The sequence below is a fragment of the Lithobates pipiens genome, unplaced genomic scaffold (assembly GCF_037356315.1).
Source record: "Lithobates pipiens isolate NorthernLeopardFrog02 unplaced genomic scaffold, aLitPip1_a1.2 Scaffold_13, whole genome shotgun sequence".
In the NCBI taxonomy this organism is placed as follows: domain Eukaryota; kingdom Metazoa; phylum Chordata; class Amphibia; order Anura; family Ranidae; genus Lithobates; species Lithobates pipiens.
In genome coordinates, this window is record NW_027507718.1 from 101,717,959 (window position 1) to 101,740,979 (window position 23,021).

The 23,021-nt window shown below is 47.3% G+C and overlaps 1 long non-coding RNA gene across 1 annotated transcript; it reads right to left on the reverse strand.

Annotated features, from left to right (window-relative positions):
• Positions 1-364: 364 nt before the first annotated feature.
• LOC143976024 (uncharacterized) lies at positions 365-21,679 on the reverse strand. Its single transcript, XR_013272457.1, has 2 exons — positions 21,624-21,679; positions 365-617 (listed from the first exon to the last, which is right to left on the reverse strand). It is a non-coding gene; the product is annotated as an uncharacterized LOC143976024 (long non-coding RNA).
• Between the last annotated feature and the right edge of the window lie 1,342 nt (positions 21,680-23,021).

The following is a 23,021-nucleotide window of genomic DNA, read 5'->3' on the forward strand; positions in this document are numbered from 1 at the left end:
GGTAATGGGCAGGGGGGCTACCCATGCCATTTTTCTCAATGATTTTCATCCATATTGCCGGAACCAGATATAACATTAAAACCGCAAGCAGTTTTAAATTACGTTATTTCCGTTAAATGTCATTTTGTGCAGGGACTGTTCTAAACACGGGAAACACGTGGCACTTCACAGGCATACTATAGACACCCCCCAGGCACGATATTTAAAGGAGTATTTCACTTTTTTTTCACTTTAATCGTCATTAAAATCAGTGCTCCCGCCAAAACGGCCATTTTTAAAAACATTTTACACATTGACCCATGTCCCCTGGGGCAGGAGCCAGGTCCCCAAACCCTTTTTAGGACAGTATCTTGCATATTAGCCATTAAAATTAGCACTTTTTATTTCAAACGTTCGAGTCCCATAGACTTCAATGGGGTTCTAAAGTTCGTACGAATTTTCGGTCCGTTCGAAAGTTCTGATGCGAACCGAACCGGGGGGGGTGTTCGGCTCATCCCTAATTCTGCGCTTCCCATGTCACATCACTGAAATCGTCTTAGAATATATTCTCTCATCAACTCTCTTGATGGCCCAATGTAGTAATGGATGTACGATAATCCAGACTATTTTCTGGGGACCTGAAATTATTCAAACAAAAAAGTTAGGACGAACATATAATAAGAAACTATCCGATTTCCGTCTACCTATTTTCTTAATCAAACTTTCACTGAGAGCTAGTTTGGCTGCTTCAGTGGCTGCCCCTATGCTAAAGCCCCTTTCACACTGGGGCGTCGGCGGTAAAGCGCCACTATTTTTAGCTGTGCTTTACCATCGTTTTTGCAGGGTTTTTCAGCTGCTAGTGGGGCACTTTTAACCCCCCCTAGCGGCCGAAAAGGGTTAAAACGACCCACAGCAGCAGTGCCCATTCATTTAAATGGGCAGGAGCGGTTTAGGAGTGGTGTATACACCGCTGCTTCGACGCTCCAAAGATGCTGCTTGCAGGAGTTTTCTTAATGTCCTGCCAGCGCATCGCCTCAGTGTAAAAGCACTCTGGCTTTCACACTGAGACTGCATGGGCGACGTTTTTCAGGCGCTATTTTTAGACCAAAAGCACCTGAAAAACGCCTCAGTGTGAAAGTAAAGTAATGAGACGTCAGATGTGCATTATCCAAACCTAAAATATGTGTGTACTTTTTGAAAACCTGTAAAAATAAAAATTTGCTTAAAAGCGAGTAGTCAAAATTACAAAAAACTGCCCTTTAACCGCCAATATAATTCTTTAACAATAGTGGTGAATATGTAGCGCTAAACCAAACATAAACAGTGCAAACGTGTGACTGAGATTAATCAGACAAAAAATAAGTGAGAAAAAGTCCACATAGATCTAAATGAAACACCAAATGTCCATCTAGACACGTAGGTGAATACACAGGATGCCACACAGCCCCGAGGAGGTGGGCACCACCTGCAAAGCGCGTCAGCAGTGGCGCTACATGGGCGCATTTAACCCGTTCCTCTGCCACTAGCAGGGTTTAAAAGCGGCCGAGTAGCTCCACTAAAACAGCAGTAAAGCGCCTCTAAAACTAGCGGCGCTTTACCACTAACGCTGCCCGTGGCTTAGTGTGAAAGTGCCCATAATAAATGAAAAAACAAATGGAACTCCACTTTGAATTAAAAAGAATCTCACTCACAAAGTGCACTAATCCGGTGCACTACAGGGTACAGGCTTCACATAGGAGGAAAACACACTACTGCTGGGAGGTCAGGAGGGATAGAATCCACAGCTGACAAACAGCCCTGTGAAGTTAAAGCTATTGTAAAGGATCTTTTTTTTAAAAAAAACAAACATGTCATACTTACCTCCACTGTGCAGTTCGTTTTGCACAGAGTGGCCCCAATCATCCTCTTCTGGGGTTCCACGGCAGCGCTCGCGACTTCTCCCCACTTCAGATAACCCCTTGGAGAAGCGTTTTCCCGAGTGGATTACCTTGTGGGTGTGCTCCCAAAATCAGCATTTGGGTCCATAGACACGAATGCCGGACTCAGGCCCCCCCCTCCGGCGCCGGATTCATTGGATTTGATAGACAGCAGCGGGAGCCAATGGCTGCGCTGCTATCAATCTAGCCAATCAGGACACGAGACACCAGCTAGGGCTGGTGTGCTCATCCCTGGCACAAGAAAGAGAGGGTTCAAGTAAGTAAAACGGGGACACTGGGGGGCTGCTGCACTGCAAGAGGTTTTTCACCTCAATGCATAGAATGCATTGAGGTGAAAAACCACAAGGGTTTTCAACCCCTTTAACTTTACTGGCTCCATGCTGAGAGCTCCCCTGGGCTTCCCTGTTTGCACATTCATGTGCACTAGTAGTTAACACAGTGGAATGTGCAAACGAGGAAGCCCAGGGAAACTGTTAGCACAGAGTGTGTATGAGGTGTATGTACAGTACAAACTCATATGTACTCTACTTACTGCTGTTAAAATAAGTTTGTCTTAAAGAATCCCATGTTACAATCCATTAAGTGCCCCACTGTATGTGCTTTTTAAAAAATATGTATCTACATACTGCATTTTTCAGAGTGTCCACGCCGCTCCTGTGACTACCTGGCCCGGCTCTCTCCTCTCTAGTCTCTTGTCACAGCTGACGTCACGGGGGATTCTCAGCCCCGCCCGCTGACTGTAGCTTTCAGATCAGAAGAGAGGCAGGCTGGGCAGTCACAGGAGTGGCGTGGACACTCTGAAATGCGGTATATAGCTATATATTTTTTTTAAAGTACAGTCAAGCACTTAATGTACTATAAGATGGGGTTCATTGAGACAAAGTTATTTTAACACCTATAGGGTACACTCGGAGCGCTCTTCCAGGAGGGGCAGGGCAAGTTGGGATGACGTCACCTGCCAATCGATTGTTGGTCACAGCATCGATGCTGTATTGGGGATACCCGCATCGCGATGCTGCGATTAATTTCAACACCCCTAATAACCACCAAGCTAATTGGTATCCCATCATGGTGGAGGGAGCATTCGAGTGCTGCACATTGATTAAAACCTTCTTCAAATGAGTTTCCATAAGAACTTCGGGCAAGTCATACCCACCGGTTCCATCTGAAAACGAGATAAAGCGTCTGCCAGGTATAAATTTTGCTTTAATCCAAATGTTCAGACTCAAACATTTAAAAATTAAATGACTCAGCAGAACAATGACTGGCGGAGACTTTGAGGATAAGCAGTTACTGCAAAAATAACACCTTTATTGTCTGTACTAAAGAGATTTTGCCTGTTTTAAAAACAAGTGCCCCAAAGTTCAATTGCCCCTAAAATAGGGAATAATTCTATCAAAATTATCTAATTCTATCAAAACTATCTAAAAAATCTATCACAGTTCTTTAAGTAGCCCTTGAGCTTCCAGGCAGGATCCCAGGGCTCAGCGCACCAATGTGTTTTTTATATGGCCGCAAGATCCAGGGACTTGGCAGCATCCGTCTGAAGGTAGAATTCCCCATCCGTGACAAAATCTCTTTGCCAAACCGTCCTGCCATTGAAGTATTCCAGAAACCTTAACCAAACTATTAAGTACTCCCGTATGTCCTGTGATAATCTTACATGAGCTGATGGAGACCTGAGTCCAGCTATTGCCATATAAAGCCTCCGAGAGAAAATCCTCCCAATAGGCATTATACAGGTGGCAAATGCCAACTTACCCAGCAGCAAGAGTACCCTTCGTTTTCCTAATCACCAAAATAATACAACTTGTAAGCCTGCTGATTTTTTCCTTAGGCAGCCTGAATTACATATTTACCGTATCTATGGTGATACCCAAGAAATCCAGAGAAACCTGTGCTAAAGGGACCCCAAACACCTCGCAAACTGAAAAAAATGCTAGCAATAAATCCCTACAGCTATTTGAATGATGAGGACCTAGGAAAAGAAAATTGTCCAAGTAAAGGATCAGGGAATGCACTCCCCCCACTAGCCTTTCTAAGAATGAGGCAAAGGATTCAAAATAAAAACGATAAAGAACAAACGAAAAAGATAAAGAACAGCCCATTGGCAAGCATTTGTCAAAATAAAAATTTCCCTTAAGAAAAAGCCTAATGAATTTAATGACACATGGCAGCAGCATAAAAGCAGCCTTCACATCTGCTTTAGCCAGCAGAGCTCCCAGACCTAATTCCTTCAAAATGACCAAAGCAACCTCAAAGGAAGCATATACGAAACAGACGAAATCTGGTCCTGTATTTGGTCATGTAGGGAATCACCGAAAAAGGAATGACAAATGATGAATAAGCCTGTAAGAGTTTGATTCCTTTTTGGGAACAATTCCTAAAGGGGAAATCCTAAAATCTGAAAAGAGGGGGTGCCTAAATGGGACAGCTACCCTACACAAACTAATTTTGGTAGCAATTTTTCCACCACTATAGCTTCTAAATAGGGATGAGTTCGATTTTTGGGTCAAACATAAGTTTGACTCGAACATCGGGTGTTCGCCTGTTTGCCGGATAGTGAACATTATGGGGCATTCGTGGAAAATTTGAGCACTGCGGAACGAATTGGTCATAAAATGTAATCTGATCTTCATCTCCCGTATTTATCGGCATATAACACGCACTTTTTCCCCCTTAAAATCAGGAGAAAATCGCGGGTGCGTGTTATACGCCGATCCCCGTGGATTCCCCGCTGATTGTAGGGAAACGAGCAAGCGGAGCCGAGATACACAAAGTCGAAGTACACTTGGCTTTACTCGGCTCCTGTCACAGTCCCGCCCACCTCCACTGATTGAGAGAGGAGCGAGCGCCGCTGACATACAGAAAGCCAAATGTACTTCGGCTAGTCTCGGCTCCTCTTGAAGTCCCGCCCCTGACTGTGAGCACTCGGCTTTCTGTATTTCAGCGGCGCTCGCCCCTCTCCTCTCGCAATCAGTGGAGATGGGTGGGACTGTGAGCAGAGCGGAATAAAGCCAAAGTACCCTCGGCTTTCTGTATCCTGGCTCCACTCGCTCCTCTCCGCTGTCCGCTCACAGTCAGCGCAAATCAGCGCCAAATTTAAAACAGGGAAATGCTGCAAAGAGACTGGCAAGGCTGCAGATGTACTGGGCAAGGCTGCAGATGGACACTGGGCAAGGCTACAATGATGGACAAGGCTGCAGATGGACACTGGGCTAGGCTACAATGATGGACGAGGCTGCAGATGGACACTGACAAGGCTGCATTGATGGGCATTTTAATGTAAGTTTTTTTCCTTAAACTTCCCTCCTAACCTTGGGGTGCGTATTATACGCCAATAAATACGGTAAGTCACAACAATAGACAATCACAGTCTGCTTAAACTAATAACACACAAAGAATTAAATGTTACCATGTTTTTATTGAACACACCATGTAAACACTCACAGTGCAGGTGGAAAAAGTATGTGAACCCTTGGATTTAATAACTGGTTTAACCTCCTTTGGCAGCAATAACCAAACGTTTCCTGTAGTTGCAGATCAGATGTGCACAATGGTCAGGAGTAATTCTTGACCATTCCTCTTTACAGAACTGTTTCAGTTCAGCAATATTCTTGGGATGTCTGGTGTGAATCGCTTTCTTGAGGTCATGCCACAGCATCTCAATCAGGTTGAGGTCAGGACTCTGACTGGGCCACTCCAGAAGGCGTATTTTCTTCTGTTTAAGCCATTCTGTTGTTGATTTACTTCTATGCTTTGGGTCGTTGTCCTGTTGCAACACCCATCTTCTGTTGAGCTTCAGCTGGTGGACAGATGGCCTTAAGTTCTCCTGCAAAATGTCTTGATAAACTTGGGAATTTATTTTTCCTTCGATGATAGCAATCTGTCCAGGCCCTGATGCAGCAAAGCAGCCCCATACCATGATGCCCCCACCACCATACTTCACAGTTGGGATGAGGTTTTGATGTTGGTGTGCTGTGCCTCTTTTTCTCCACACATAGCGTTGTGTGTTTCTTCCAAACAACTCAACTTTGGTTTAATCAGTCCACAGAATATTTTGCCAGTACTGCTGTGGAACATCCAGGTGCTCTTGTGCAAACCGTAAACACGCAGCAATGTTTTTTTTTTGGACAGCAGTGGCTTCCACTGTGGTATCCTCCCATAAAATCCATTCTTGTTTAATGTTTTACGTATCGTATATTCGCTAACAGGGATGTTAGCATATGCCAGAGACTTTTGCAAGTCTTTAGCTGACACTCTAGGATTCTTCTTCACCTCATTGAGCAGTCTGCGCTGTGCTCTTGCAGTCATCTTTACAGGACACCCACTCCTAGGGAGAGTAGCAGCAGTGCTTAACTTTCTCCATTTATAGACAATTTGTCTTACCATGGACTGATGAACAGCAAGGCTTTTGGAGATATTTTTATAACCCTTTCCAGCTTTATGCAAGTCAACAATTCTTAATCATAGGTCTTCTGAGAGCTCTTTTGTGTGAGGCATCATTCACATCAGGCAATGCTTCTTGTGAAAAGCAAACCCAGAACTGGTGTGTGTTTTTTATAGGGCAGGGCAGCTGTAACCAACACCTCCAATCTCATCTCATTGATTGGACTCCAGTTGGCTGACACCCACTCCAATTAGCTCTTGGAGATCTCATTAGTCTAGGGGTTCACATACTTTTTCCACCTGCACTGTGAATGTTTACATGGTGCGTTCAATAAAAATATGGTAACATTTAATTCTTTGTGTGTTATTAGTTTAAGCAGACTTTGATTGCCTATTGTTGTGACTTAGATGAAGATCAGATCACATTGTATGACCAATTTGTGCAGAAATCCATATCATTCCAAAAGGGTTCACATACTTTTTATTGCAACTGTGTGTAATTATATATATATATATATATATATTGTAATGGACGCCGTGGCTGGGCCTGGAAGGATGCTATATTTCCCCTCTGTTTGGGTTGTGCTCTCTTTAAGGGAATACAATTGATTAACCCACCTGTTAAGGCAGTGTCTTTAAAAAGCAAGACAGGAAGTTGTAGATGGGTGTGGTGGAGTGTGAGCAGCTTGCTGCTGGCTGAAGAGTGGTTTGCCCTGTGGGAGACTGTAGTCCGTGTAAGGGACTGGGAAAGGCTGACAACCTTGAGAGTCAGGAAGACTAAGGAAGTCGGTGAGTCCAGGGGGCTGGAAAGAGTTGACAAATCTGTTGGGAGCAAGCAGAGGAACTGTTGACAATTGAGAGCCAGGTGGCTTGGTATGTTCATTTGTGTGCTGAATGAATTTAAACCCCTGCGTGGGATTACTGGATGAACTAAATATTTTGTTTTCTTATAATAAACGTGGGCTACCAGGCCCTTAACCATAAAACGCCTGCCTGATGTAGACTAAAACGCGCATCTACCAATTGAGCTTAATCACCCCAATATTACAAGTGGTGCTCGAATGCGGGCATGTAGACGGTGGAATCCGGGTCCTTGCTCCATGGTGAGTCGCATCAGGAACTACTGCTAGCTGTGTGTGGCAGCCAGGCGAACAGCATTGCGTATACGTTTATTTGATGGACTGTGTTGCATGCAGGTTGTGTACCTGTGAAGGAAGAATCAAACATCAGATTTTTTTTTTTCTTCTTTCTCTGCTGAGAACTGTTACAAGCTGCTGTGTGCATGTGATTGCAAGGATGGGACGGTCAAAGCAAAAAAAGGAAGCAATCCTTGCTAAAGCCAGGGAGCGGCTATTGTGGCTAGAGGGTATTTCACCACATGCCCCAGCCACACCAGAGAATTTGTCTGAGTCTGACATCGCTGTGATCTGGGGTAAATTGATCATGTCACCCCGAGTTAAAGGAGAAGTGAAAGAGGATGTTGTTCCTGGCAGCCTGAGCCCAAAGGTGCCACAGCATGACGCAAGGAAGCCTCTGCGCTGCATTAGTTGTAGTGAGTGGGGACATGCTGTTGCCCATTGCCCCTTGTCACAGGAATGTTTGTGGAATAACCAAGCTGGATGGGAGGTTGATGAATTCTGGAGCTCATCTGCTAATGATTGTGATCAGCTGTGTCCTCAGAAGTGGTATCCAATGGCAACGAGTGAGAGCCAGTCATGGAGGAGATGCCAAGAAGTGAGCTCAGCATGGCCTGAGAAGATGTCTCCACCTTGTAGGACCAGTAAAAAGGGGCCAGTGACAGGTGAGACAGTGAATGAATGGTTCAAGCGGAATCGCAAAGAGTCGGGTGCACTGCAAGGGGCTGAGATCTTGGCCTCTGACTATGTGCAACCCATGCTGCCTACAGAGGAGGTGGGAGACTTCCTTGTAAGATTTGAAAAAGTTGCTGTAAAGAGAAAATGGCCTAGGGACCGGTGGCCAAAACTGCTGCAAACCTTATTGCGGATAGAGTTCCGGTCGGTTTACCATTTGATGGATGGGGACCAGGATGACTATCGCAAGTTTAAAGAGGAAATCCTTCTTAGAGGAGAGTTCCATCGGATCATGGGCCGCCAGCAATGCTCCAGGATGGGAGAAGTGTCGCCGGAAGTCCTAGGAATTGGAAATCCAGAGAAACGTAAGGTTTTCTGTCATGGCCGCTTAGGCAAAGGGGTCAGTCCCGAAAGGAGAGTACATCAGCTTGAATCCTGCATGAGTTATAGCCAACCAGCTTTGGAGCGCAAGTCTGCAGTTACCCCTAGCAACAAGGATCTTGTGTTACCTACAGGGGGCGTCAGTGGGTCCAGAAAGGCTGCAGTTTTGCTCCATGGCCACATGGGGGAGTCAGCCTATGGAGACACCACACCAGTGAGACAACGCACTCAAGTGAAGGCTATGACATCAGCTGCAGGAACTGGTAAGACTGTTTCAGTTTATGATGCTGAATCCAGTGAAGTGGGAGTATGTCCAGTGGGGAGATCCGCAGTACAAATGGACATAGACTTTCTGCATTGTGCTACCCAGAGCAGTGGGGAGGCGCAGCGTAAAGCCCAACTAGACGCAGGGCTAAAGACTGAAAAGGACATGGGGACTCTGCATATGCCTGCTATGATCCAGCAGATGGCTGGGAAAATTGAGCTAGGGGTGACCAAAACAGTGCTGGTACCATGTTCCCTAGTGACAGCTGCTGCAGGGTTGCCCAGGGAAACTTCCAAGGAGCTTGCAGTGTTGGAGCAGAGAGTTTCCCAGGTCAGCTATGGAGCTGCCCAAATAGGCAAAAGTGCCCCTTTACAGAGAGCGGGTGCTGTGAAGAGTCGCTCAGAGGTTATGGTGGCTCATAAACAAACCACAAAAACAGCAGTTGTGTCTACATGTAATGAGAATGCTAATGATCGTACTAACAAAAGTGATACTATTGCTAAACGTGATGAGTGTAATGACATTGAAACATGTATTTCTTGTAATGTCATATCTGAGAGTGAGGTTGGTAATGTGTTCACTACCAGTGATGAGAGTAGGAGATCTCCCATGATAGGCAGAGGCACAGGATTGTCCATGGAAGTCTCATGGGGTCTCCATGTGTTGGAGTCAGAGGCTGCCCAGGATGGCTCTGGTGCTATGCTGGTGGAACAAGGGGGGACTAATTCACACAGTGAGAGCGTGTGGGCGCAGCCCCACAACCCTACATGTAGCCCAGTGGGCAAGGGGTTAATTCAGCCTGAAAAAGTTGAGTGTACAAAGCTGAATGTGTCTGTAATGCCACCAGGAAAAGGTGTTCAAAATGGTGTGCTGCACCAAGCTTTAGGTGATGAAGCATCACCCCAATGCAACGTTGATAAAAGTGTGGTGTTACAAAATGATGTATATAGAAGTGAGGAATGTGCAGTTAAAGCTAATGAATCCCAGGTTTCTGTGCGGCTTTCTACAGCAGGTGATGCAACGCTGTGGAACACCCATGGTGGAACCACAATGGACTGGGACAGCTGGGCCAAACAATTGTTAGCCATGCTGGATAAGGCTAGCTTAAGTAACCAGGGTGTGGACACAACTGCTATGGCAGACAGGGGGATCGCAGAGCCGCTGGTGGTTGAGGGCGTCCTGGTCCCTGCAAAGGTTGCTGCCCTCCCCTCTGAAGAAACAGTTCAGGGCACTGGCATCGCAGATGTGTTGTCCACAGCCCCACAGCTAAATGATATGGAGTATCAAAGTGATAGTGTGACTTATAATGACCTGCAGAGGCTCACCAACACTGGTGCAGAAGGGATAAGTATGAGACATGTGTCTGACAGCTCTCCAGGGGAGCAACAGGCCGTGATGATGAGTACCTCCAAGGAGGATGAGGTCTCTTCAAATATCTCACCTTCTCAACCTGCAGTCGCTGAGCCCCTCCATGTCTTGGACAGGGTAGAAGACCCTAGAAAGTTCTGGTGTTTAGACATGGGATGTTTAGAGATGACAGAAACTTTACTGGAAATGCTAGAGTTGGTAAAAATGAACTCGCTGTTTACTTGGGTATCTCCACCGCAGTTGGACCAGGTGGTGCTGCGTAGCACCAATGGGTGGAGCCAAGTGGTACAGGCAGTGCTGGGAAACCATGACCAACAGTGGAATTGGTGGGACCAATGGTTACCCATTTGGCACAGGATCTCCAGATTCTCTGTGAGCGTACTTCTAGTTATTGATTGGTATGGAAGGCACGCAAGAGAACTGCTTGAGATATCAGAGGTCTCTCCGTCTGATGCGATGACTAGAAACATCTCTGCTGGTGTGGTCCGAGGTGCGGCGGAGCAGTGGTCAGTAGAGGGCGCAGATACTGCCTTACCCGCTAGGCCTCATGAGAAGGAACGGCCCAGAATGGACTCAGCAGTAGCAGAGATGCTTTCTGTCACTGGCCCAGGGGTACAAGTTAAGGTGCCCGGAGACACTATGGGAGAAAGTGTTAATGTTGGTTGCTGTAACAATGTAATGTGTACACCTGAAAAAAATGGTTTATGCTTGGGTCAGGGTAGGTTGTTAGAACAGGTACCCATGGAGTGTTGGACAACGGGTGAGGTGGAGCTGTGCTATGGTCCCGTCGGACGTAGTCCCTCCTCGGGTCTTCTTCAAACAAACACTGATTTGGAAAGCACTGATGATACGGAAAGCTGTGATCTGTTAAGAGTTCATTCTGCAAACAATGATTTGGTTGCCATGGGTAACAAGAGAAACTGTTTTGAACCTGAAATACTGATGGTGAAGGGTAAAATGGGTATTTGTAAGTTGAAAGGAGGGCTCAAGGAAGGCAGAGTTCCCCCAAGAAAAGTGAATAAGCCCAGGGACCCCAAAAGAAGAGGAAGGCTGAGTATAGGAAAATATAGGAACCTGTTAAGATCCAGGGGGGAATGTTCCTGGAAGCGCACCCGGAAAAAAGGTTGGGCCTACGTGGCTGACAGCCAGCACAGAGGTGTCCCAACCATCATGATGGGTGCTGGTGTTCCTCCCTCCGGATCGAAACACAGGGGGGGGATATGTAATGGACGCCGTGGCTGGGCCTGGAAGGATGCTATATTTCCCCTCTGTTTGGGTTGTGCTCTCTTTAAGGGAATACAATTGATTAACCCACCTGTTAAGGCAGTGTCTTTAAAAAGCAAGACAGGAAGTTGTAGATGGGTGTGGTGGAGTGTGAGCAGCTTGCTGCTGGCTGAAGAGTGGTTTGCCCTGTGGGAGACTGTAGTCCGTGTAAGGGACTGGGAAAGGCTGACAACCTTGAGAGTCAGGAAGACTAAGGAAGTCGGTGAGTCCAGGGGGCTGGAAAGAGTTGACAAATCTGTTGGGAGCAAGCAGAGGAACTGTTGACAATTGAGAGCCAGGTGGCTTGGTATGTTCATTTGTGTGCTGAATGAATTTAAACCCCTGCGTGGGATTACTGGATGAACTAAATATTTTGTTTTCTTATAATAAACGTGGGCTACCAGGCCCTTAACCATAAAACGCCTGCCTGATGTAGACTAAAACGCGCATCTACCAATTGAGCTTAATCACCCCAATATTACAATATATATATATATATATATATATATATATATATATATATATATATATATATATATATATATATATATATATATATATATATATATATACAGCCTGCTAGCATATATATAAAAAAACAGGGCTTTTTTTCTCAGAGAAAAGGTGCAGGAACTCACCCGCCCCCTCCTAGGTCACGCCCCTACCCAACCCTAGAACCGCCCCCTAGAACTGCCCCTTTAGAGAACAGGGACTCAAGTACATCAAAGAGGCAGCCGCAGCACAGTCCAGTCTAGCAAAGAGACAGCTGCAGCCCAGTACATCAAAGAGACTGCCTAGTCCAGTACATCAGATAGACAGCCGAAGCCCCATCCAGCAAAGAGACAGCCTAGCCCAGTCCACAGCAAAGAGACAGCCCAGTCCACAGCAAAGAGACCGTCCAGTCCAGCACAGAGGCCACCCAGCTTAGTCCAGCAAAGAGACTGCCCAGCCTAGTCCAGCAAAGAGACTGCCCAGCCTAGTCCAGCAAAGAGACTGCCAGCAAAAAGACTGCCCAGCAAAGAGACTGCCCAGCCTAGCAAAGAGACTGCCAGCAAAGAGACTGCCCAGCACAGCAAAGAGACCACCAGCAAAGAGACTGCCCAGCCCAGCAAAGAGACCACCCAGCACAGTTCGCAGATCACCCAGCCCAGTCAGGAGACCACCCTGTCCAGTCAGGAGACCAAACAGTTCACCCAGCCCAGTCCGCAGAACAACCCCATTAAGCAGCATTTTGCTCACAACAGTAACAGATCAGTTCCATGTACATGAGGCTAGTGAGGAGTAGAAGGAACGCTTGGCCACTTACCACTATCCATAATCACTCAATCAGATACCGTGACACGTGGCGCCAAACCGATTGTAGAGCCACGGAGTAGAGATTCCTCCGCTCGAACAAGCTACAGCCATTCGCTCCCTCAGGGCAATGGCAGCAGGCTACATAGGAGGAGGATCCGGGGCTACACACAGGATACGGGGGGAGTGCTCTGCCTGAGGTGCCCCTGTGTTTTATCCCTCTGCGGACAGTGGGGCAGGGCAGGGCGCAGGCTATGCAATTAGAAGAGGAGAAGAAGGAATGCTCTGGCAAAGGTGGAGGAACGGCGGTCCGCTGTGTTAAGCCAGAAAAAAGCCACATATATATATATATATATACACATACACACACACACAAGACTGTGTGTATATATACTGAATATCGAGTAAACACTGAATATATAGTTTCCACCAACCCAGTTCTCTCAGCACATAAAGATAAAAAGAAATGGCTGTATATTGGGTGGTTCCAAATGTCGTTTATTGAATACACCATGGTCACACCAGGAGACACCAACACACAGTCTCGGCAGACACATTTCGCACAGTACAATTGTGCTAAATCACATCTACTGAGACCAGGGCCGTCTTTAATACTGATTGGACCCTGGGCAAAACTTTTTTTGGGGCCCCCCATGCAGTTTTGTCCTCCACCTGCTCTAGCAGCTAGACTCAAAATAAGTTTTCTGAATCAAATCAGGCAGCTATTGCGATCGCTTGCTTAGGTTACAGTGTATCATTACCGCTCACTGACTGGTGGCTAGAGGTTACAGCATACATTACGGCTCACTGATTAGTTACTAGAGGTTACAGCACATGATTTCTGCTTGTTGATTGGTTGCTAGAGATTACTGTGGATAGGACCTCAGGGGGCATGATATGCATATCAAGTCCGCCGGCCGCCGCTATTTACATATGAATGCCGCCGCTATGTACATATGAATGCCGGTAATTTACATGTAAACACAGAGTCTGCAGGTGAGTCATCTGTACACAACAATAGGGCAGAGCATTAGTAGCAGCACTTCACACTCAGATATTGGGACACAGCACATGACCAAAACCTCAAGGGACGAGAGAATTTAAACCAGGATAGTTGGCAAGTATGAGGCAGCTGCTTTGGGCCCCACAACAATGACAGGGCCCAGGGCAGCTGCCCCTTTTGCCCTGCCTTAAAAACGGCCCTGACTGAGACTGTGTGTTGGTGTCCCCTGGTGTGACCACGGTGTATTCAATAAACGGCATTTGGAACCACCCAATGTGCAGCCATTTCTTTTTATCTTTATGTGCTGAGAGAGCTGGGTTGGTGGAAAGAAAATAAATCCTGATAGATGCATTTATGTGTATTTCTGGACTTGTCCCAGTCCCATAATTTTCAGCTAGGCTGCTTGATTGTTCAGAACTTCTTAGGCCCTTTTCACACTAGAGGAATCTGCTAGCGGATCCACCTGCTCAGCAGGGGATCTCTCCAATGATGCCGCTGAGCAGGTGGATGACAGATCCGTGTCTACTCTGCTTATGCACACGGACACAGCCCGCTGTCCTCTATGGGCTGTCGGAAGGACATCCGAGTGTCATACGATTGGAGCCATGCCAATCACATGGGCGTCCGCAGAACTTTTTCCAAGGGGGGGCATCATTTTAAGGCCACTCATGCTCCGCCCCTTTTCGACAATCTCATGAAAATCTTTCCACTGGTAATGCATATGTGTTATATAACAGATAATTCATCTTCACTTTGCATTGGAAGTTACTCTGGCGGCTGTGTTCCAGGCCCATATAGCCTAGAGAACGTACATCTTTTTACATTGCAATACATCTGTTGTGGCCATATTTTGATCTCATACTGTCACTGTATAGGCAGTTTTCATCAAGATAAAAATATGGCAACAACAGATGTATTGCAATCCCCCCCGACTGGCCTGGCGGTGCTTTCACTGACCTCCTCTCAGGTGCACTGTGCAGGGCTCAGTCAGTCGGCTCCAGCTTGGTGGCTCTGGTTTTATCCTATAGTCTCCTGTCCACACAAGTCTGACTTCTCCCATGACCCCCATCCCGGCGGTGCTCCCACTCTTGACTCCTCTCCAGACTCCCTCAGAGACTGCAGACATGATACAGGAGATTGTCAGAGACTACAGACTTGATGCAAGAGCTCAATGCAGCCTCACCAGTGCCCATCAAATGTAGCCTCACTGTGCCCACCAATGCAGCCTCTCTGTGCCCACCAATGCAGCCTCACTGTGTCCATCAAATGCAGCCTCACTGTGTCCATCAAATGCAGCCTCACTGTGTTCATCAAATGCAGCCTCACTGTGTTCATCAAATGCAGCCTCACTGTGTTCATCAAATGCAGCCTCACTGTGTTCATCAAATGCAGCCTCACTGTGTTCATCAAATGCAGCCTCACTGTAATCATCAAATGCAGCCTCACTGTAATCATCAAATGCAGCCTCATTGTGTCCATCAAATGCAGCTTTACTGTGCCGTGAATGCAGTCTCACTGTGCCCATCATTGCAGCCCCTCCTGTGCCCCATGTCCCAGTATGCAGTCCCTGTCTGTGGGAAGGTGTGTTGTTGATGCTCGGTACGGTACCTTGCATGCCAGCAGGATATCCATGATGGCCAGCAGCAGGTAGGGTCTGTTCTCGTTTTGGATGGGGATGGTGCTCCTTCCAGAGGATCTGTCTGCTGTGAGAAGGAGTGGTCCCTGGCTACCTGCACCTTCAGCCGTCCTCATTGCACCTTCAGCCGTCCCCCCAGTGGAGAGCACTGTGGGGAAAAGCACTGGGGGGGACAGGGGGGAGAGCACTGGAGGGTGAACGGGGGAGTGGAGAGCACTGGGATGGTGGCTAGAGAAGGATGGGGAGAGCTGGAGAGCAGGGGGGCAGCAAGAACAGGGGAGGGGAGAACTGTGGGGGGGACAGGAGAGTGTGTGGGTGGAGGAGAGCACTGGGGGGGCAGAAGAGTGTGGTGGCGGAGGAGAGCACGGGGGGCAGGAGAGTGTGGTGGTGGGAGAGAGTGTGGTGGTGGAGGAGAGCACTGGGGGGGGCAGCAGAGTGTGGTGGTGGTGGAGAGCACGGGGGGGCAGGAGAGTGTTGTGGTGGAGGAGAGCATGGGGGAGGGCAGGAGAGTGTGGTAGTGGAGGAGAGCACTGGGGGGGCAGGAGAGTGTGGTGGTGGAGGATAGCACGGGGGGGGCAGGAGAGTGTGGTGGTGGAGGAGAGCACTGGGGGGCAGGAGAGTGTAGTGGTGGAGAGCACTGGGGGGGCAGGAGAGTGTGGTGGTGGAGGAGAGCACTGGGGGAGGCAGGAGAGTGTGGTGGTGGAGGAGAGTACTCGGGGGGGCAGGAGAGTGTGGTTGGTGATGGAGAAGAGCACGGGGGGGCAGGAGATTGTGGTGGTGGAGGAGAGCACTGAGGGGGCAGGAGAGGGTGGTGGTGGAGGAGAGAACTGGGGGGGCAGGAGAGTGTGGTGATGGAGGAGAGCCCTGGGGGGGCAGGAGAGTGTGGTGGTGGAGGAGAGCACTGGGGGGGGGCAGGAGAGTGTGGTGGTGGAGGATAGCACTGGGGGGGCAGGAGAGTGTTGTGGTGGAGGAGAGCACTGGGGGGGGCAGGAGAGTGTGGTGGTGGAGGAGAGCACTGGGGGGGGCAGGAGAGTGTGGTGGTGGAGGAGAGCACTGGGGGGGGGGCAGGAGAGTGTGGTGGTGGAGGAGAGCACTGGGGGGGCAGGAGAGTGTGGTGGTGGAGGAGAGCACTGGGGGGGGGGGGTGGAGAGTGTGGTAGTGGAGGAGAGCACTGGGGGGGCAGGAGAGTGTGGTGGTGGAGGAGAGCACTGGGGGGGGGGCAGGAGAGTGTGGTGGTGGAGGAGAGCACTGAGGGGGGGCAAGAGAGTGTGGTGGTGGAGGAGAGCACTGAGGGGGCAGGAGAGTGTGGTGGTGGAGGAAAGCACTGGGGGGGTAGGAGAGTGTGGTGGTGGAGGAGAGCACTGCAGCTCCCCCCCCGATCCTCCTATCCAGGCACTGTGGCACACAGGGCGGGCTGTACAGATGGGCATCTCCTCCTCTGGATCACAGCGCTGGCTGGTTCTGTTTTGCGGCAGCCGCTCTGTAACACAGTCCCGCCCCCCCAGACCGGCTCATGTGATAGGCAGAACGTTGATTCTCTCTACTATCACACGAACTGGTCTGGGGGGGCGGAACTGTGTTACAGAGCGGACGCCGAACACAGAGCCAGCCAGCGCTGTTATCCAGAGGAGAGAGCAGAGGATGCAGGCGCAAGCGGACTCAGTAAAAAAAAAATTCGGGCCCCCCCCGGTGCCTGCGGCGGTCGGTATTCGTTCGGGAGCGATCCGGGATGAGGGGGCGGCCATTCATTCATGGCCACCCCCTCGCGATCGCTCCCGACGAATGGAAATCCTTTGTGACATCACTTCCTCTCCTGTAATGTAAACACAGGCAGAGGAAGTGATGTAATCTCTCCTCGTGTCGGTATTTTTCGTTCCGGCACCGAGGAGAGAGGATCGGTGAGTTGCACCAACACGACACTTCACAGTAGAACATGCCAGGCACACTCACACCCCCCCTTTACCCCCCGATCACCCCCCCAATTACCCCTGCCCCCCCAGTCACAGTGACACCAATGCATTTTATTTTTTTTTGCATTGGTGTCATTTGTGACTGTAATAACTGTTAGGGCAGTTAGGGTTAGCCCCCTTTAGTTCTAATGTACCCCCCTAACCCCCCCCAATAAAGGTTTAACCCCGTGATCACCCCCCGTCACAAGTGTCACTAAGGCTGGGTTCACATTGCAGCGGTTTATGAGAACGGATGTGATTCGCACCGCACTGCTTGGTTTTCGGGGCCCCGTACGCGGCTAGGCTCCCAAAAAGTCCCACATATGTGGTATCCCCATACTCAGGAGAAGCAGCAGAATTTATTTTGGGGTGTCATTTCACATATGCCCATAGCATGCGTGAGCAATATATCATTTAGTGACAACTTTGTGAAAAAATAAAATAAAATAAAAAAGTTTGTAATTTTCCCGCAACTTGTGGCAAAATATAAAATATTCCATGGACTCAACATGCCTCTCAGCAAATAGCTTGGGGTGTCTACTTTCTAAAATGGGGTCATTTGTGGGGGTTTTGTGCCATCTTGGCATTTTATGGCCTTCAAAACTGTAATAGGTAGTGAGAAGTGAAATCAAAAATTTACGCCCTTAGAAAGCCTGAAGGCGGTGCTTGGTTTTCGGGGCCCCGTACGCGGCTAGGCTCCCAAAAAGTACCACATATGTGGTATCCCCGTACTCAAGAGAAGCAGCAGAATTTATTTTGGGGTGTCATTTCACATATGCCCATAGCATGTGTGAGCAATATATCATTTAATGACAACTTTGTGTAAAAAAAAAATAATAATTTTTTTTTGTCATTATTCAATCGCTTGAGGCAAAAAAATAAAATATTCAATGGGCTCAACATGCCACTTATCAATTTCCTTAGGGGGTCTACTTTCCAAAATGGGGTAATTTGGGGGGGTTTTGTACTGCTCTGCCATTTTAGCACCTCAAGAAATGAGATAGGCAGTCGTAAACTAAAAGCTGCGTAAATTCCAGAAAACGTACCTTAGTTTGTAGATGTGACAACTTTTGCGCAAACCAATAAATATACAGTTATTGACTTTTTTTTTACCAAAGACATGTGGCTGAATACATTTTGGCCTAAATGTATGACTAAAATTGAGTTTATTGGATTTTTCTAATAACAAAAAGTAGAAAATATCATTTTTTTTCAAAATTTGCGGTCTTTTTACGTTTATATCGCAAAAAATAAAAATCGCAGAGTCAGTCAAATACCTTTAAAAGAAAGCTCTATTTGTGGGAAGAAAAGGAGGCAAATTTCGTTTGGGTACAACATTGCATGACCGCGCAATTACCAGTTAAAGCAGCGCAGTGCCAAAGTGTAAAAAGACCTCTGGTCATTTACCAGCAAAATGGTCCGGTCTGAAAGTGGTTAAGTATACAGCTTGGTCTTTTAGACCCCTTTCACACTGAGGGGTTTTTCAGGCACTGCAGGGCTAAAAATAGCGCCTGAAAAAAGCCTCAGCTGCAAACGCTTGTTTCAGCGAACAGTCCCCTCGTGTGTAGGCTTGTTCGTCAAACTAAGTTCCGCGCATGCTCAGAAAGGATTTACACGCCGAAAGTTATAATGCAGTGTATAGGACGTCGTATTTTTCGTCCCGTCGTACGTGCCGTTCACGTCATCGCGCACGGTTTCAGCAAACTGTTCGTCCGTCGTGTGTGGCCATGTCCGTCCATGCTAATTTTGAGCGGACTGTTTGCCGAAACTGTTTGACGGACAAAGTTGGGCGAACAGTCCCTGCGTGTGTACGCGGCCTAACACGTGTCAAATGTTTGGCTGTATGTGGAAACGCTCTTGTAAACATTGATGCTACATTGCATCTGCATTTACCCGTGCATGTGTGTTCATCGTATATTACAAATAGAAAGGTCTCGCTTTTCACTCTGGACTCGCTGTCGTACCCAGCCATTCACTTGTATAGCAGGCTGTATGCGGCATCTCAGGTGTGGGAAAGCATCTGGAAAATCTAACAAGTATCTGAAACACCTGTGGAAACTGTGTGTGCCTGAACCCTTAATACAGAGGCATAAGGCACTGCATATTATGAGAGTTTGATAACTGTATATATCAGTGAGGCACAAGGCAGGAGTCTAACATATCCAGGCCTAAGACCAGTAGTAAAACTGAGAAATGCACTTAGTGTAAAGCTGAGTATTTCATAGGGTTTGTAGGGGCTATGCTGATTGATACAGTCCCAACCCTGGGTACTCTCATAAATGTGACCATTTGCAACACGCTGCTACTAGAAATTTACACCCCAGGCATACCGTAACAGGTATGGCGACATTTACTTCACAGCAAAAACTGTGCTTTTATTAACATTTATTTATATTTGTGTAGCAGTAAAAAGAGGGGATAGTTAAAGATTATATTATTAAAAACACACTATAAATACCCTTCAGGATCTTTTGTATACACAAGACATTCAACTGTATATTTTTCTCTTTTCTTTTACTGTGAAACAAATGGAGAACTTAATGTAAGCTGCTGCTAACTGTGTCAATTGTAAAGTAAATCCCTTCCTGAAACAATCATATACAATAGCGCTATTCAGCAACTTTGGATATTATAATTACTCAGAGGGAAAAAATAAAAGCATGTTTTTAAAGCTACTACATCCATTCAGGCCGCGTACACACGCGGGGACTGTTCGCTCAACTTTGTCCGCTGAACAGTGTTTCGGCGGACAGTCCGCTCGTGTGTGGGCTTTCAGCGGACAGTTTCAGCGGACAGTCTGACGAACAAAGTTTTTCGGAAATTCCGAAAAACTGTCCGCTGAAACTTGGTTTGAGCGGACAGTCCGCCCGTGTGTAGGCTTGTTCGTCAAACTAAGTCTCGCGCATGCTCAGAAAGAATTTACACGCCGAAGGTTGCATTGCAGTGTATAGGACGTCGTTTTCTAGTCCCGTCGTACGTGCTGTTCACGTCATCGCGCACGGTTTCAGCGGACTGTTCGTTCGTCGTGTGTGGGCAAGTCCGTCCATGCTAATTTTGAGCGGACTGTCCGCTGAAACTGTTTGACGGACAAAGTTGAGCGAACAGTCCCCGCGTGTGTACGCGGCCTAAGTCTATTTCTCTTCCAGTAGGACATTGAACTCTAAATGCTTATACAGTACAGATTTTTTTTAACGTGGCTTAATAAAAGTACTTTCATCCACTCCTAACATTTTTTCATATTTTGTGAAACATTGCTAATGTTAAAAAGAGATGAATGTTTTACTTATTTATATTTTTTTATTTATTTATTTATTTTTTACATTTGTTATACTGAACTATTAGAGAAATTTAAAGTTTTATATTACTATTTCATATTTAATACAAGGTGCACACAATTCCAGTGTTACAGTGTATTTTGAGTTATTAAAATCAGAGAGCACAGCCATAGCTGTTTTGGGCTACATTCACATGGAAATAATAATTTTACTGATGTTTACTTGTAAAAGACCTGGGAGCTTTTGGTGGCCTGAAAAAAGAGTTGTAATGTGGTGCATAGCTCGCCGCAGCAAACAGTGCTCGTGGCTGAATTGTGAGTGTTCTGCACAGAATTCAGGGGTCAGATATGTCCTGGGGAGAGGGCTATTGCTAGCAGGAGGTGGGGAGAGTTAGATATGTGTTGGGGGGGGGGGGGGGGCAGTGGTGGCTGGTGCTCAAAATTTTTGGGGGGGCGCAAACAAACTGAAAAATTCTGAAAAAAAATCAATTGCAGCCTCACTGTGCCCCATAAAATGCAGCCACTGTGTCCATCATATGCAGCCTGTGCCCATCATACAGCCACTTTGCCCATCATATGCAGCCTCTGTGCCCATCATATGCAGCCTCTGTGCCCATCAAATGCAGCCTGTGCCCATCATATGCAGCTGCTGTGTCCATCATATGCAGCCACTGTGCCCATCATATGCAGCCTGTGCCCATCGTACAGCCTCTGTGCCCATCATACAGCCACTGTGCCCATTATATGCAGCCTGTGCCTATATGTGCTGGGGGGTGCCTGGGGGGGGGCAGATATGTTCTAGGGGGGCGCTTTGTGAGAGAAGCCAGTGCAAGGGGGGTGGGGGATAGGACATGTGCTGGGGGGGGTGCTTTGGGAAAGGTGTGCAAGGAGAGGTTGTCAGATTTCAAATCTAATCCATACTTCTAGCATTGCCTTCCCCCTGCCAAAGCCCCTCCAGCACATATCCTTCTAACCTCTTGATCACTCCACATATTTTCTTTCTTTGCCTCCTTTCCAGCCTCTCTCTGCCCCTTCCTCCTCGATCTACAGAGCATAATAAAAACTTTCTACAAACCTGATATCAGCGCGTCTCTGCTCCCCTCCTCCGCGTGTGTTTACAGAAGGGAGAAGGGGGAGGAGGGGAGGAGCTTTGATTCACTGATATTGTGCTCTGCTTTGCTGAACCAAGCTGCTGTCAGGGAGGAGGGAGACATCAGATGTCAGTCTCGGTGCAGTCCATGTGAATGATGTGTCCGGGTCTGCGGCAGAAGTAAACCCGAACACATCATTCAAAAACCGGACTGTCCGGGAGAAAACCGTACAGGTGGCAACCCTACCTCAGATGCAGATTTTTGGATTCTTTGTTATGATCTTAATGCAGTGCATGTTTAAAAAATGAGACAAAGATAAATAATTTCAGAACTTTTTCCACCTTTAACCACCTTAATACAGTGCACTTACACCCCTTCCTGACCAGACCAATTTTCAGTTTTCGGTGCTCTCACACTTTGAATGACAATTACTCAGTCATGCAACACTGTACCCATATGAAATTTGCATCTTTTTTTCATACAAATAGAGCTTTCTTTTGGTGGTATTTAATCACTAGTGGGTTCTTTATTTTTTGTGCTATAAATAAAAAAGACCGTAAATTTTGTGAAAAAACGCCTTTTTCTTTGTTTCCGTCATAAAATTTTGCAAATAAGTAATTGTTCTTCATAAATTTTGGCCAAAATTTATACTGCTACATATCTTTGGTAAAAATAACCCAGATTAGTGTAAATTATATGGTCTTTGTGATAGTCTACAAACTATGGTGCCAATCACTGAAAATTGATCACATTTTGATCAGGCCTTCAGTATATCAGGTGTATCTCATTTCTTGAGACACTTTCACATGGAACGGATCCGCAATGATCTGCTCCGCGAACATCCGCTTGCTCAGCGGGGATCGCTCCGTTTAACCCCACTGAGCTGGTGGATGGTGCAGGGACCGCCCTGTCAGATCTCTGCTCTTCTCTATGGGGGATCGGATGAACACGGACCGTCTGTGTGGAAAATAGTATTGTTCATCCGCTGACACCCGCTATCCCATAGGGATGCAAGTATGTTCGTATTTCATCCCGAAAACAGATGGATGAAATATGGACATACTGTCCGCATCACCTAAAATCACCTGGTTGTATCCAGGATAGAAAATATGTATGCCCTAGATTCAGGCCAGTGGCGTAACTAGAACCTTCAGGGCCCCGATGCAAGAAACCATGGAGCCCCTCACCACCTCCGTACAGGGCTCTTTTCTCCGAGCCCGATGGTGGAACACCAGGGCCGGTCCCAAGTGGGTGGCTGCCCTATAAAGGAACCGATTTCTCCATTTCCCCCCGCTTCTCCTCCTCTCCCACCCACAGGCATTCAGCGGCTGCAGGAGGAAAATTCACATATGCACACACATATAAACCAGTGGCAGCTGGTG